This window comes from Micromys minutus (assembly GCF_963924665.1).
Source record: "Micromys minutus genome assembly, chromosome: 12".
Taxonomy (NCBI): Eukaryota; Metazoa; Chordata; class Mammalia; order Rodentia; family Muridae; genus Micromys; species Micromys minutus.
The window spans coordinates 15509502-15523412 of NC_137981.1; the positions used below are offsets into that span (position 1 = coordinate 15509502).

Sequence of the window (13911 nt, forward strand, 5' to 3'; positions counted from 1 at the left end):
TTAATTAGAATAGAACTTTATCACAACCCCCTTTTTTTCCTACAGCCCCTTTCAGTTTCTCTCCTATCTCCTCAAATTAATAACTTCTTTTTCTATATTATTGTTACATATATACATATGTGTATGTATAGGTACCCACAAATTCTTAATTACAACCTTATAAAAAAAAAGATAGTTGATATCCATCCTCAAGTCCCAGCAGTTCTTTTATACCTGTTGAGTATGCATGGCCCTTCCTGCACCTTCTCCCATATCCACGCCAGATATCCAACATAAATTCAATGGAGAAATGGAAATATTGAAGAAAACTCAAGCTGAATGAAAATGGAAATTAAAACTTCCATAAGCTAATAAAAACTTTTCATGTGGGTTAGCCAAATTAATATAAAGGATCAACAAAAGATCAAATATCAGGGCTTAAAGATAAAACAAAGAATATTTATATACTCACATACACACTCACTCAAACACACACACACACACACACACAGAGAGAGAGAGAGAGAGAGAGAGAGAGAGAGAGAGAGAGAGAGAGTAGAAATAGTGAGATAACATGAAAAGACCATGTCTTGAATCTGGAGAGATAACTTAATGATTAAGAGCACTAACAGCTCTTCAGAAGAATCTGGGTTCAATTGCAAGCAACCCTATATTGGTTCACAATTAGCTCTATCTCCAGTTTTAGGGGATAAGACATCATCTTCTGATCTTGTCAGTAACCTGGCATAAATATAATGCTCAGACACATGTGCAAGTAAAACACACATATTGCTAAAATTAGTAGTTCTAGTAGTAGTGGTGGTAATAGAAGTAGTAGTAGTAGTAATTTGAGGAAAAAAAAACTTGTCTTCAAATTATAGGCATAAATAAAGAAGATCCAAAATCAATGGCATAGAAGACTACTTCAAAAAGATCACAGAAGAAAATTTCCCTAAACTAGGAAAAGATACACCCATATAGATATAAGAAGCATTTAAAAACCAAATAAACTAGAAAATAAAAGAAATCCTCTACAGAGCATATGATGAAAAGACTAAGCATGCAGAACAAAGCAAAAGCATTAAAAGGTACAATAGAAAAAAAATCACAAAATATAAATATTAATAGAAACTTTGAAAGCTATCAGAGTATGGAGCAATGTATGCCAAGACTACACAAGCCAATCTAGACTACAATGTCGCCAAAACTATCTGCCATAGTTGAAAGAGAAAGAAAATCTACCCATGGTACACACATCCTACAAGAATGATTCATAAGATCATTCATACAAAGAATACCAGAAGCGATACTTCAGAGTAAACAGAAATATAAACATTGCATAGAAACTGTAGCAAAAGCAAATGAAGTGATAACTACTTTTCCACAAAGAATGACTAAGAATAAAAACAATAAAAATACAACCAAATAACTGAACTTAATACACACGTTACTATAATAATCCAGACCCAGAAAGACAAATATCTCATGTTATTTCTCATTTGTTGCTCTAAGCTCAAGAAAGCGGAGTTTTTCTTTGATGGCTATGTAGTGTCCTTTCATATCTCTTTAGATTTGTTTTGGATCAGGATATAGTTAATCAGATATTAAAATGGCTTCACTGGCCTTCTTCTTAAGGTTCATTTGCTTGGGATATCTTTCTGCATTCTTATCATTGAGGTGATGTCTATCCTTAATGTGAAGGTGTGTTTCTTAGACCCAGAAGAAAGATAGATCCTGTTTTTTAACCACTTGTTAGTGTGTGTTTTTAAATTGGAAAACTGGGGCTACTTAATATTGAGAACTATCAACAAACAGCATTTGTTCATTGCCAGTTTTTGTTGCAGTGGTAGGTTTCTTTCTCCATTCCCTTGATTTGATGGTCTGGAATTATTCCTTGAGTATGTTTATCCTCTTCAAGTTGTTTTCCTTTAGTGCTTTCTGTAGGACTGGGTTTATAGATAGATTCTGATTAATTTGGTTTCTTAATGATTGTCTTTCTTCATCTACAATGAGTGAAAGTGTTTTTATTGGATATTTTATGTATTTACATTTTAAATGTTATCCCCTTTACTGGTTTTCCCTTCAGAATGTCCCTATTCAATCCATCCTTGCCCTGCTTCTATGAGGGTGCTCCCCTTCCCACCCACCTACTTCCACCTTGCCACCCTGACATTTCCCCTATAGGGGCATCTAGCCTTCACAGGACCAAGGGCCTCTTCTCCTATTGATGCCAGACAATGACAGCCTCTGCTAATATGTGGCTAGAGCCATCGGTTTCACCATGTGTACTATTTGGTTGGTGGTTTAGTCCCCAGGAGTTCTGTGGAGTCTGGTTGGTTGATAATGTTGTTTTTCCTATGGGGCTGTAAACCCCTTCAGCAACTTTGGTCCTTTCTCTAACTCCTCCATTGGAGTACCTGTGATCAATCCAATGTTTGGCTGTGATTTTGTATCTCTAGATGCCTTCTTTTTTCTCTACTCCTATGATTTATAGGTTTGGGCATTTCAAAGTGTATTAGATTTTGTGGATGTTATATGACTGTATATTTTTAGATTTAACATTTTCTTTGCAAATCTACCCATCTTTTCTACCATGTCTTCAATTGCTGAGATTCTTTCTCTGGCCTTCTTGTTTGAGTTTCTAAAATTTTTACTTTCAGTTTTCTGTAGGTTTTTGCCGTTTTTATTGATTCTATGTCCACTTGCAAGTCATGAACTACTTTATTCATTTCATCCCATTGTTTGTGTTTTCATTAATTTCTTTAAAGAATTTATTCATTGTTTCTTTCAAAACCTCTAACATATTCATTAAGTCTAATTCAAAGCCCTTGTCCTGTGCATCAGTTATATTGCATTTCTTAAAGCCTACTGGAGTGGGATTTCTAGGCTTTAATGGAAATGTATTATCCTGGCTGTTATTGTTTTTTATGCTGGAATCTAGGCACCTGTGTTTGTGATCATTGTAGCACTCAGTGCTGATACCTTGTCTTGTCTTTGTTGAATAAGTGTTCTGCTCCTTGGTTTCTGTTGTCCTCTTCGGTTCTTAGAAGAGTTGGTTGGCTGTGGGTAGGCAGGTAGAAAGTGCTTCTGAGATCCTGCCAGGTAAGGACACTCTAATTCCAGACAGAATGTGGCTTTTTTCCATTGGGTACTCACAATTGGACGTGGAGATGGGCTGTGGAGTGAGGACATCAACAGCAGGGAGGAAATCAGAGTCATCAGGATCCATCTAGTGCTCTAGGAATAGGGAAAACATGGAGAATAGGCCAAGCTGGTAGTCTGCTAGAGTGCTGGGGCTGACTAGGAGGTGTTGGATTTAGAAGAGAGGTGAGCCATTGAAAACCTGAAGTCTGCCTACCTGCTCCAGCTTTCCTTTTCCCTTTCTTTTCTACCCATATTTCTTTATTAGAAATCTTGAGATGTGGAAGGGATATAGCCCTCTGATACTTGTTATTCCATAGTATTAGTTACACATTATCAGAATGACATCTTTCCTGGCATATTTGGTACTCTGTGAAAAACTTGGGCCAGAGGTGACATGCAACAATATGAAATTAATAACTTGAATTTCGAGATGAAGACACCTGGCATTGATTGCATGGCTTTCCTGTGAAATCACTGTTGCCCTCCATGAGGAACCACTGATGTGCTGTGGTTTCAGTTTCCCCTATAAAAATTTAGCGGTAGTAACATTGCCGTCTTGTTCAGCTCAGGTCACTTGTATAATTTTCATCAACCAGAGAAATACTGCGACGTACAGCACAGACTATGAAGAAAACTGAGTGATCCAGACGTAGATGATCAGAAGTCAGGCTTCCTTTTGCTTCTCAGAGTTTGTGCTCAGCTCCCCCTGTGGTTTCTGCCACTGTGTCACTCAGAGCACAGTAGTACACAGCCGAGTCTGACTCTTGCACTGAGGCTTTCTGCAAATGGAAGGACGTGGTCCCTTTATCATATGTGGCTTCAAAACCTCTGCTGCTTCCCTTCTCGTTGGCTGTTGTGACTTTCAAAAGGAGCTGTGGACCTTCTCCAGGATATTGGACATACCAGAAAAGAGTTGGGTACCCAGTGGTTGAATAAGTGCAGTTAATAAATAGAAACTCCGCTTCTGAAAGGGTCACTGGACCTTGCTTCTGGGTCACTGAATTTCCATGTGTCTTCTCTGGAGAAAGAATAAAATATCTGTGTCACATTAAAGACAAAACTCTTAATTATATTAATTAAATATTTTTAAACATTTTATCGGGTATTTTATGTATTTATATTTCAAAATGTTATCCCCTTCCCCCCTTTCCCCCTACCCCATTCCTTCTCCCCCTGCTTCTATGAAGATGTTCCCACTCGCACCCTAACATTCCCCTACACTGGGAAATGAGCCTTCACAATTCTCTTTCTACTGATGCCAGACAATGTCATCCTCTGATACATATGTGGCTAGAGCTATGGGTTCTTCCATGTGTAGTCTTTAGTTGGTGGTTTAGTCACTGGCAGCTCTGGGGACTCTGGTTGGTTGATACTGTCGTTCTTTCTGTGGGGTTGCAAATCCCTTCAGCTCGTTCAGTCCTTGCTCTAACTCCTCCACTGGGGTCCCCATGCTTAGTCCAATAGTTATCTGCAAGCATCGTCATCTGTATCAGTAAAGCTCTGGCAGAACCTTGAAGGAAACATCCATATCAGGCTCATGTCAACAAACACTTCTTAACTTCCACAATAGTAACTGGTTTTGGTGATTGCATATGGGATGGATCCCCAGGTTGGGCAGTCTCTAAGTGACCTTTCTTTTAGTCCCTGCTTCACTCTTTGTCCCTGTATTTCCTCTCCTGAGTAAAATACCTTGCTGTGACTCTAACCAAGCAAGTGAAAATCTGTATGACAGGAACTTAAAGTCTCTGAAGAAAGAAATTGAAGAAGATCTCAGAAGATGGAAAGATCTCCCATGTTCAGGGATTGGCAGGATTAATATAGTAAAAATGTTCATCTTGCCAAAAGCAATCTACAGATTCAATGTAATCCCCATCAAAATTCCAACCCAATTTTTATAGAGTTAGAGCAATTTGCAAATTCATTTGGAATAACAAAAAAAAAAGATAGCAAAAACTATTTTCAACAATAAAAGAACTTCTGGGGAAATCACCATCCCTGACCTCAAGCAGTATTACAGAGCAATCATGATAAAAAAAAAAAAAACTGTATGGTATTGGTACAGAGACAGGCAGATAGATCAATGGAATAGAACTGAAAACCCAGAAATGAACCCACACACCTATGATCAGTTGATCTTTTTTAGACATCTTAGAAGAAAGAGTGCAAATTCTAAGTCACTTTACTTACCAAGCACGAACAACAACATCAGAGTCACTAAAGCTGGAGAAGTGTTCATCTTCAGAATGATGCTGTCAACTCTTCACATGAAATGATAAAATGATACCAAATGATGAACCTCAGAAGCTTTTAAGTCACACAGATCATGACCATCCGTTGGGAAACTCTGCCCCCTGGTGGACAGAGACTAAACTAGGGTCTCTTTCGTGTTTTCCGCAGTCAAAAATTTCCCATCCTCAACATCAATTTTAAGACACATGTCAGACTTCAAGGGACCCTTGTCAACCTAAAGAACATAGACAATGGCCATTAACATGCTGAATGTCATCATTCTTAGGATTCTACTTGACATGAAAGTATTTTAGTAGAGCAACTGATGAAATTTCTGCTTTGGTTTTTAACATATAATAAATTGAACATCAAGAAGCAGATCTTATCAGTTTATTTTCAGTGATTCAAGTTTGAGATACTATGTGGACCTGGAATGATGGATCAGCATATAAAATCACATATTTCTCTTGTAGAAGACCCAGGTTTGCTTCCACGAACCCACACAGTAATTCACAACCACCTGTAACTAGAGTTCCATGGGAACTGACTCTTTCTTCTGTCCTCTGTGGGAACTAGGCACACAAACAGCACATTAACACACATCCAGGCAAAATGCTAACACACACACAAAATAGAATAAATAAGTTTTTAAACATCTCTTTAACGTTTTATGAAATAGATTAACTATGACCTCCCTTAATATATGTATTCTGCTCTTTTTGTCTTGTTGAAATATGAGATATGGGTTTGTGATACCCACTTAGGAAGTCATTGGTGTCTTGAAACAATGTTTGCATATTAACAGCACAGGAACAGCCACAAAAAAGGGAAAGCAATTGTAACTAGCATGTAGGACTTACGGGCTGGACCATACTTTGCATCAAATGTAGGCTTTTACCTTTTTCTTAGCACTTCTTTTAAGTGTCACTGTAATTAGTGGTACCTGCTGGTAAGAAACAGAAAATTGATAATCATTTGGGATCACACCTGTGACTCTTTCTTCAGGTCCTGAAATGGGCATCCCCAGCAGCCAGCCCATATAAGGGTCTTCAGAAAAGATTTATCCCTCAAGTGTTTCAGCTTCCACTCTTGAGTCTGGCTTCATGGCTGCCATGTTTTTGTGAGAGTTCCCCCATCATGGCTGCCATATTCCTGTGAGAGTTCCCCAATCCTTTAATTTGGCCTTAGAACTTTTTCCTCATTAACAGCACTTATCTTTGCACATAGCCATTACTTCTCACCTTTATTCACATCATTTTTCTAATTCTCCAAGTTTTAAGTCATAAATGTAATCTATAAGTGACAGCCTTTAGCTCAGAACCTTTTTCTCTTACAGTTCAAGGTAATGGTTGTTGAGCCTGTCTGGTTTTCCCTCTCCAGCAACTCTTGTAGTCGCTTCAGAATGTGAACTTCCACAATCAGTTCCTATATAAGATGCATAAATATCAGATGAAGCACAACATTTTCTTTCTTATTTCCCTTTTTATTTTGACAATGTCATGTCTATTCACTTGTGCACCTGTTGACATATTGAGTGTGTACATCATCCACTCAAATTTCTCAAATCCAAGGAGAAATTGGTTGCTTGTCCCTAAAAACAGCCTTGTCACTAATGCACCAGCCAGCACACCTTGCTCACTGGGTTAGTCATTTAGCACATAGTAATTCCAATAATGATATACCTGTCGCATCAGCCTTTTAGATAAAAGACAATATTCTATCTCAGTTATGACTTGGTTTTTCTGTGTTATGGCCTCCTCAGCAACAGGATCTTATCAGTTAGTTACTTTACATAACCAAGAGCAAAGGCAATGTGTTATTTGGGATATCTATGGGGCCTCCCTGGACAATACCTCACATGGAGATGTCACACACCTGGCTCTGACATTGTTCTTTAAGAACGTATGAATACTTATCATCATTGTGGTACATGTTGTCCTATTCACCCTCCATTAAAATAGTCTTTCTCCCATTAATGGCTTTATTGTAGTTTCCTGGCCTCTGCAACTTTAAACAGAAAATTCCAAATATTCAAAGCTAGGATCTATATATGAGAGATAACAAGACAGTGTACTTTATAAGTGTGGGCACTACCCTACTTGTTTAGCTTAGAATAATTTATCATAGCAACAGGAATCAAATAAGAACAGGATAATAGTCAAAGCCTGTTATCCTTATCTGCAAACAATTTCAGAATTATCTAAATTGACTGAAGCACCTCTAGACTTTGTGCTGACACCTCCATCAAATCTGATGCCTCTCTGACTATATAACTTTAACCTCTCTAAAACTAGGTTACACTTATCTACAGGAAAGGATGGCTATAAATAGAAGACAAATTCAGTACATACTTCACTTCAGAGGCTCTCATAACTACTTCAGCCAATCAGGAAGTAACTGTGTCTGTTCTATAATATCTTGATATTACCATGTCAATTTTAATTTGGGACTTACAAAAGATTTTTTCAATGATTTGTTAGTTTTTCTGTGCTTTGGTATTCTGCCTGCATGTCAGGTCAAGGGTGCCAGATCCTCTGCAACTGGAGTTACTGACAGTTCTAAGCTGCCATATGGGTGCTGGGATTTGAACACAGGTCCTCAAGAACAGTCAGTGTTCTTCACTGTTCAGCCATCTCTCCAACCCATATAAATGATTTTAAGGGTTTCCTCCACTGTTATTGTTATGCTTGAAGGTCTGTGGGTGGGTCTGGGCAGAAATAAAGGTGTGCATAAAGTCATAAGGTCTTTGGATCTCCTAAAGGTATAGCAACATGAGGTTGTGAGCTTCCTGATTTGGGGACAGAGCATTCAACTCCAGTCCTCTACAAGAGCAGGAAGTCCTCTTAGCTATCAACTCATCTCTCCAGATTTCTTTTTAATCAGTCTTATCTCAAAAATTAAGAGTAGGGTTGGGGATAGCTTGGCAGTTAGAAGCACTTGCTGCTCTTGTAGAAGAACAGAGTCAAATTCCCAGCACCCACATAGCAGTTCACAAGTACCTGTAACTCCAGATCCAGGGGATATGATACCTTCTTCTGGCCCCCATGAGTACACACACACACACACACACACACACACACACACACACACACACACAATGTTTAGCTAATAAAACCTTGTTAAAAGATTGAAAGAGGGTATATCCAATGGGACTGGGATCCACAACTCTCCATTTTGATTGAGCATGCCCTTGATTATGAAAAAGATTACAGTTACCTGTGAACATAAGAAAAATTGCTTGTAAATTTTTTTAGTGACTAGGCTAGTATAGCAAATCAGAGGTTGTAAATTCTCCTTAAAACCATGACTTCACTAGTACCAAGTGGTTAGCTAGGTGTTCAGTTCCAGGAGTGATATTTTTCTTTTTGAGCAGAACTCAAGTCCAACTAGAAAGCAGTTGACTACTACCAAGGTATACCAGCCACTACCAATCACAGATGGTTATTGTGCAATGCTGAACATTGACACGGATAATGCCAACAAATACTCTTGACTCCAGGATAAAAATTCAATCCTTGAGGATAAAATGATAGAAATGGCTGTAAAGCATTCTCAGACCTAAAAGCTGAAGTCTTATGTAGCTCAGCTATGTAATTGCTGGGTAAATATCTGAAGGACTGTATTTTACTACAGAGAGACTTGCTCAAACTTGTTTATTGCTACTCTATTTAAAATTGCTAGGGAATGAAGGAATCCTAGATGTTTAACAAAAAAAGAATGGATAATGAGAACTTGGTAGAGATATATATCTATCTCTAAACAGATACATACATACATACCTACGTATGTACGTATATACATACACAGATGCATAGATAGACATAAATAAATGAATATTATTCAGAAGTAAAAAAATGAAATTACAGAATTTGCATGGGAATGCACAATTTTAAAATACTGTACTGGGTTAGTCAAATTCAGAGAGATAGATATATGCAAACATAAGCTTCTAATTTTTATTTATTTTGAGAAGGCTAGGCTGGTTTTATGACAAACATCAAATCAGCAGTTAAGGACACTAGGCCCAAGAACCGGGCAAGTCCAGGCAAGCCCAAGTAAATCAATTACTAATAGAGAAAAACAAACAAACAAACAAACAAACAGGCTCCAGCTTTCATGCCCCAATAATGGTTCCGAAATCCCTAGAAATGGAGTAAAAAAAAAAGCTTATTCATCCCAGAATTCCTCAGCAACAGTTTCCAGCCTTCATGCCCCAGAATTCTGGTGTGCTTTAAATCAGGCCTGTGAGCTCACTCGGTTGTCTCTCTGTGTAGGTGGTGGGAGACCCCAGCATGCTGGACTTCTGCAGAATAAAACATCCTTTGCATTGACATACTATTTGAGTCCATAGCATCATTTTTCTGTGAATCATGGACCCTTGCAATGCGTATTCATATGAATATGAGTTGTGTAGATGCCATGGAACTAGAGAAGTGCCCACAAGAGAAGAAAGGCATTAAGGAAGATGAGTGGAAAGGAAATAGAACACGTGACATGGAAGTAGAAGAGGGGACATTGGGAACAAGAAGGTGTAAGTGCGGATAGGGAGCAGGGAGAGGACAGAGAGGAATAGCATGGAGAAGGCTTAAGCAAAAATAAATATGTATGAAGTTGCCATAGAGAAACCTGCCACATTGCAAACTAGCTTTAAAAATGAAAGCAAGTATTTTTTTAATTGAAAGTTTTGAAAAGTCAAGGAAGGCACGGTGTTGTAGAGGTGAAGGTGGTCCTTATAGGATGGCACGTGGTGAGTTCCATGTCCCTGTGCTTGTCGTTCAACTCACCAACACATGCACATTAAGAGTGTGTACACTTTTGTAAAACCATCAGCATGTGAGAAGAGAAAAGTGGAAAATATTTCAACCGAACCAAAGTGGACCTTTCCCTTCAGGATTACTTAATTTCGAAATGTCAAAAAGCTTTTCCAATCAATGAAGCCCTCTCTACTCCTACTCTTAATTCCTATTGCATACAGAATAGAAACAGAATGTCTCCACTGGGTAGTGTGTGCTCAACTGCAGGCCTTAATGGGGCACAGCAGGTTTGTGTGCAGGCTGCAGGTGCCTGGGGAGCAGTGTGTGCTCACTGCACAGAAGTAGACAGCAGAGTCACTGAGTTTGGAGTCTTTGATGTGCAGGGAAACATGCAGGCTGGCTTTAGTGAGGTGAACTGTGAATCTGCCTTCTTCCTTTTCACCGTCAGAGAAAATGGACACCAGCAGCTCCAGAGCTTTCCCAGGATGCTGTCTGTACCACCTGAAGTTGTAAGAAGCACTATCACTGAACGTGCAGTTGAGAGAGGCCGTGGCTCCCTCTGAGACACTGAGGGATTCTGGGCTCTGCTGCACCTTCTGCTGGCTGCTCACCTTTGTGCAGAAAGACAAAGGTCAGACAATCAAGACTGGATGTATATGGATGCTAACATTCCAGAATGTCATTTCCAAGGGTTTCCCATCCCTAACTACAGATTAAGAACATCTGTGTTTCTACTATTAGCCCAGAATAGCAGCAACTTTACATCTCACTCCTGGACCCAGAAGAAATACCCAAACTTACAGTGTAGCTGGAGCCACAGGACCACTAGTGGAATACTCAAGGATTTCATTCTCTCTCCCCTCTTCACCTAGGATTCAGATTCTCAACCCTAAACTCATCTAGTCATATACAAAAGTCCCCACAGCTCCTATAGCAAATGTGAAGAGCAGCTTTGCCAGCAATCCGAACAGTGACTCTTCACCACCTAAGCAGCACCAAGCCTTTCCTCCAGCCCTCTCTCTACTCCTCCCTCCTCTTCCTGCACAACCCTCTTTCACCTTCTCTCCCACTTTGCTCAGGCTTCCTATAAAACACTGCCACCTTGTGGGCTCACTGTAGTGATCAAAAAGAGTCAGACTATAAATTCTTCTAATGTAACTATGAAAAAGTAAAGTACTTGACAGTTCAGCTGGAGTATTGAAGACACATTTACCCCAAGTCAGGGTTGGGAGTGAGGTGAGCTTGTGTGTACACACCCAGCAGATGTTGTCTTATTTCTCAGTAATAATACTGCATGCAGTCAGTCAGTTATGTGCACTGGAAATCACTATGAAACATCAGCCATGGAAATCTAAGCGAGGGTCTTATCTACAGCACAGTTCTAACCCTTGTCACGGCCCATTCAAATCCATCTTCAAGGCTTACAAATGACTGCACAGACTTTATCTAGGCCAGAGCCTAGAAAGGCATGGGATTTTTTCATCCCAGTTGGAGCCAAGAATACACTTATGTGTAAACAAACTTAACTTGGGCTGGTGCAGGAGAGGTGGAGCTGTGTTGAGCACCTAAATTCAAAGTAAAACCTAGGGAACTTGTTCATTTGACTAATTATTTTATTCTCTTTTTTGAATAAAGTCCTGTTGAGTAGGTATTGATCTGTGAAAATTCTAGATCTCATTTCTCTCTCCCTCCCTCTTTGTGATTTCCTCCCCTCTCCATCTCTCCCCTTCCTTCCTTCTCTCTCCTCTTCCCTAACCCTTTCACTTTATCTCACCCCCCTTTCAAACATAGTCGTCAAGCTATATTTACCAGGAAAATATCTGTGCCAGAGCTGCAATAGGTCCACACAGAAACAAATCAAGAAATAACTATCCTGCAGGAATCTGTGAGACCCCACAGCCTGCAGATTGGGGATAAGAAAGCAGTTTGGATCAACACAGCTAAGTAGCAGGTTCATGCTTCAGTGGTCTCATATTAAGTAGTTTATTTTTAGGCATATTTAAGGAGGGCAATTTGGTGAAAACTTTACAGGTGATTATTAACTTATATTATGTGTATACAATAAAGCATAATAAATCTGTTTGAGGCACAAAGTAAGCTAAGTAAAGATTGGACATGACATCATTGGAACACCTTCTGTAAAGATGGATTCAGTAGACAAGAAAACAAGCTTATGATAACAGTATGGAGCTGGGAAAGTAATTGAGGTGCAAAGGTCACCAGGGTATGAACCACTTCTGCTCCCAGACTTCTGTGCACATAGAAGATTATCAATTATTCCTTCCTTTTAAGGACCAACCCTCTGTGTTTTCACATTCCAGGTTCCCCTGTTGACATCTGGGAGCAATAGGAACTCTGTGCCTCCAAAACTGCCCCATGTTGGGCTTTGAGATCTTACAGAAGCTTATGACTAAATCCTACTCAAGAGCCATGTAATCAGATTGACAAAACATGTTTTGATCAGACCCTTCCATTACCATCAACAAGTACAAAGGGAACAGAATGACGGAAAGATGTTTATACTCAAACTGTTTTCTTCAAGAGTACATTGAATTCATAACAATAAAAATGATATTCATTTCTCACTAAATATCAAACCTGAAGAATGGGATAATCACAGTGGCACATGCTTAAAATCCTGAAGGAGATTCAGGCTTGTGAGGCTAAAGCAAGAGGATGTGAGTTTATGGGAACCCTTAGACACGCAGGGAGGCCTTGTTTCAAAAAATCAAAAGAAGGAATAAGAAGAATTTTAAAAAAGTGCCATAGCCTTGGAAAAATGTTCAAAAAGAAGCAGGAAACCGCTTGACACAGTCTGTAAAATGCACACCTCTGTTGGAAGACACTGCTGTTAAGGACAGAGTCCATATGTCTAGATAAGTTCTCTGAGCTCACAGAAAAGGGAGGACTCCCTTCCTCCATGGGGCTTCCTCTTCTTTGCTTGCTCTTACCTGGCGGGTGTTTCTAAGAACAGGTGCCTGACCTTATCTAGAGGATGACCCTGCACAAAGCATCTGGCAAGCACTACACAGTTTAGCACTCAACCCTTCTTCTCTTATGATAATTAAGTACTTACTGTATTATGACTAATCATCCCTTCCCAAAATAACCTTGAAGGAAAGTCACGTGCTAAGCCTATGGCCACATTAGAGTTTCAACTTCCTCTTTCCCAATAATAACGTGCCCAGAAGATTCATATAATTCCTCCTGCCCTAGCCAGTAATGTATATTCACCCTGGAAATCATTATGCATTCCCCAAGGTCTATATAGCCCTTATTCACCTTGAATAAAATTGAACTGTCTCTCTGAGGCAGACCCAGAAGTCAATCCTTCCGTATTCACACTGTCCAAATCCTGTTCTTTCCTGTCCTGTCATGTTCTGTCCTGTCCAGTCCTGTGCTCCTGACCCCTGTGGGCAAACAGCCCCAGGGGAGATGCATAGCACTACATCACTGTGGACCTAAAACAAAACATCAGGTTGTAGATACTAAGTGAGGAGCTCAATATGTAAAAGTATGAGAGTCACGAAGTAAGCCACAGAGTCAGATTGTCTTAGTTAGGGTTTGGCTGCTGTTAACAGACAACATGACCAAGGTAACTCTTATAAAGGACAACATTTAATTAGGGCTGGATTATAGGCTTATAGGTTCGGTCCATTATCATCAAGGTGAGAGCATGGCAGTCTCCAGGCAGCCATGGTGCAGGAGGAGCTGAGAGCTCTACATCTTCATCTGAAGGCCACTTGGAGAAGACTAACTTCCAGACATCTAGGATGAGGGTTTTAAAGCCAACACCACAATTACA

At 39.6% G+C, this 13911-nt stretch overlaps 1 gene segment (V, D, J or C); it reads right to left on the bottom strand.

Moving 5' to 3' along the window:
- Positions 1-3806: 3806 nt before the first annotated feature.
- On the bottom strand, positions 3807-5359 carry LOC308428053 (T cell receptor alpha variable 9-2-like). The segment is given in 2 exons: positions 5311-5359; positions 3807-4141 (listed from the first exon to the last, which is right to left on the bottom strand).
- Positions 5360-13911: the final 8552 nt, after the last annotated feature.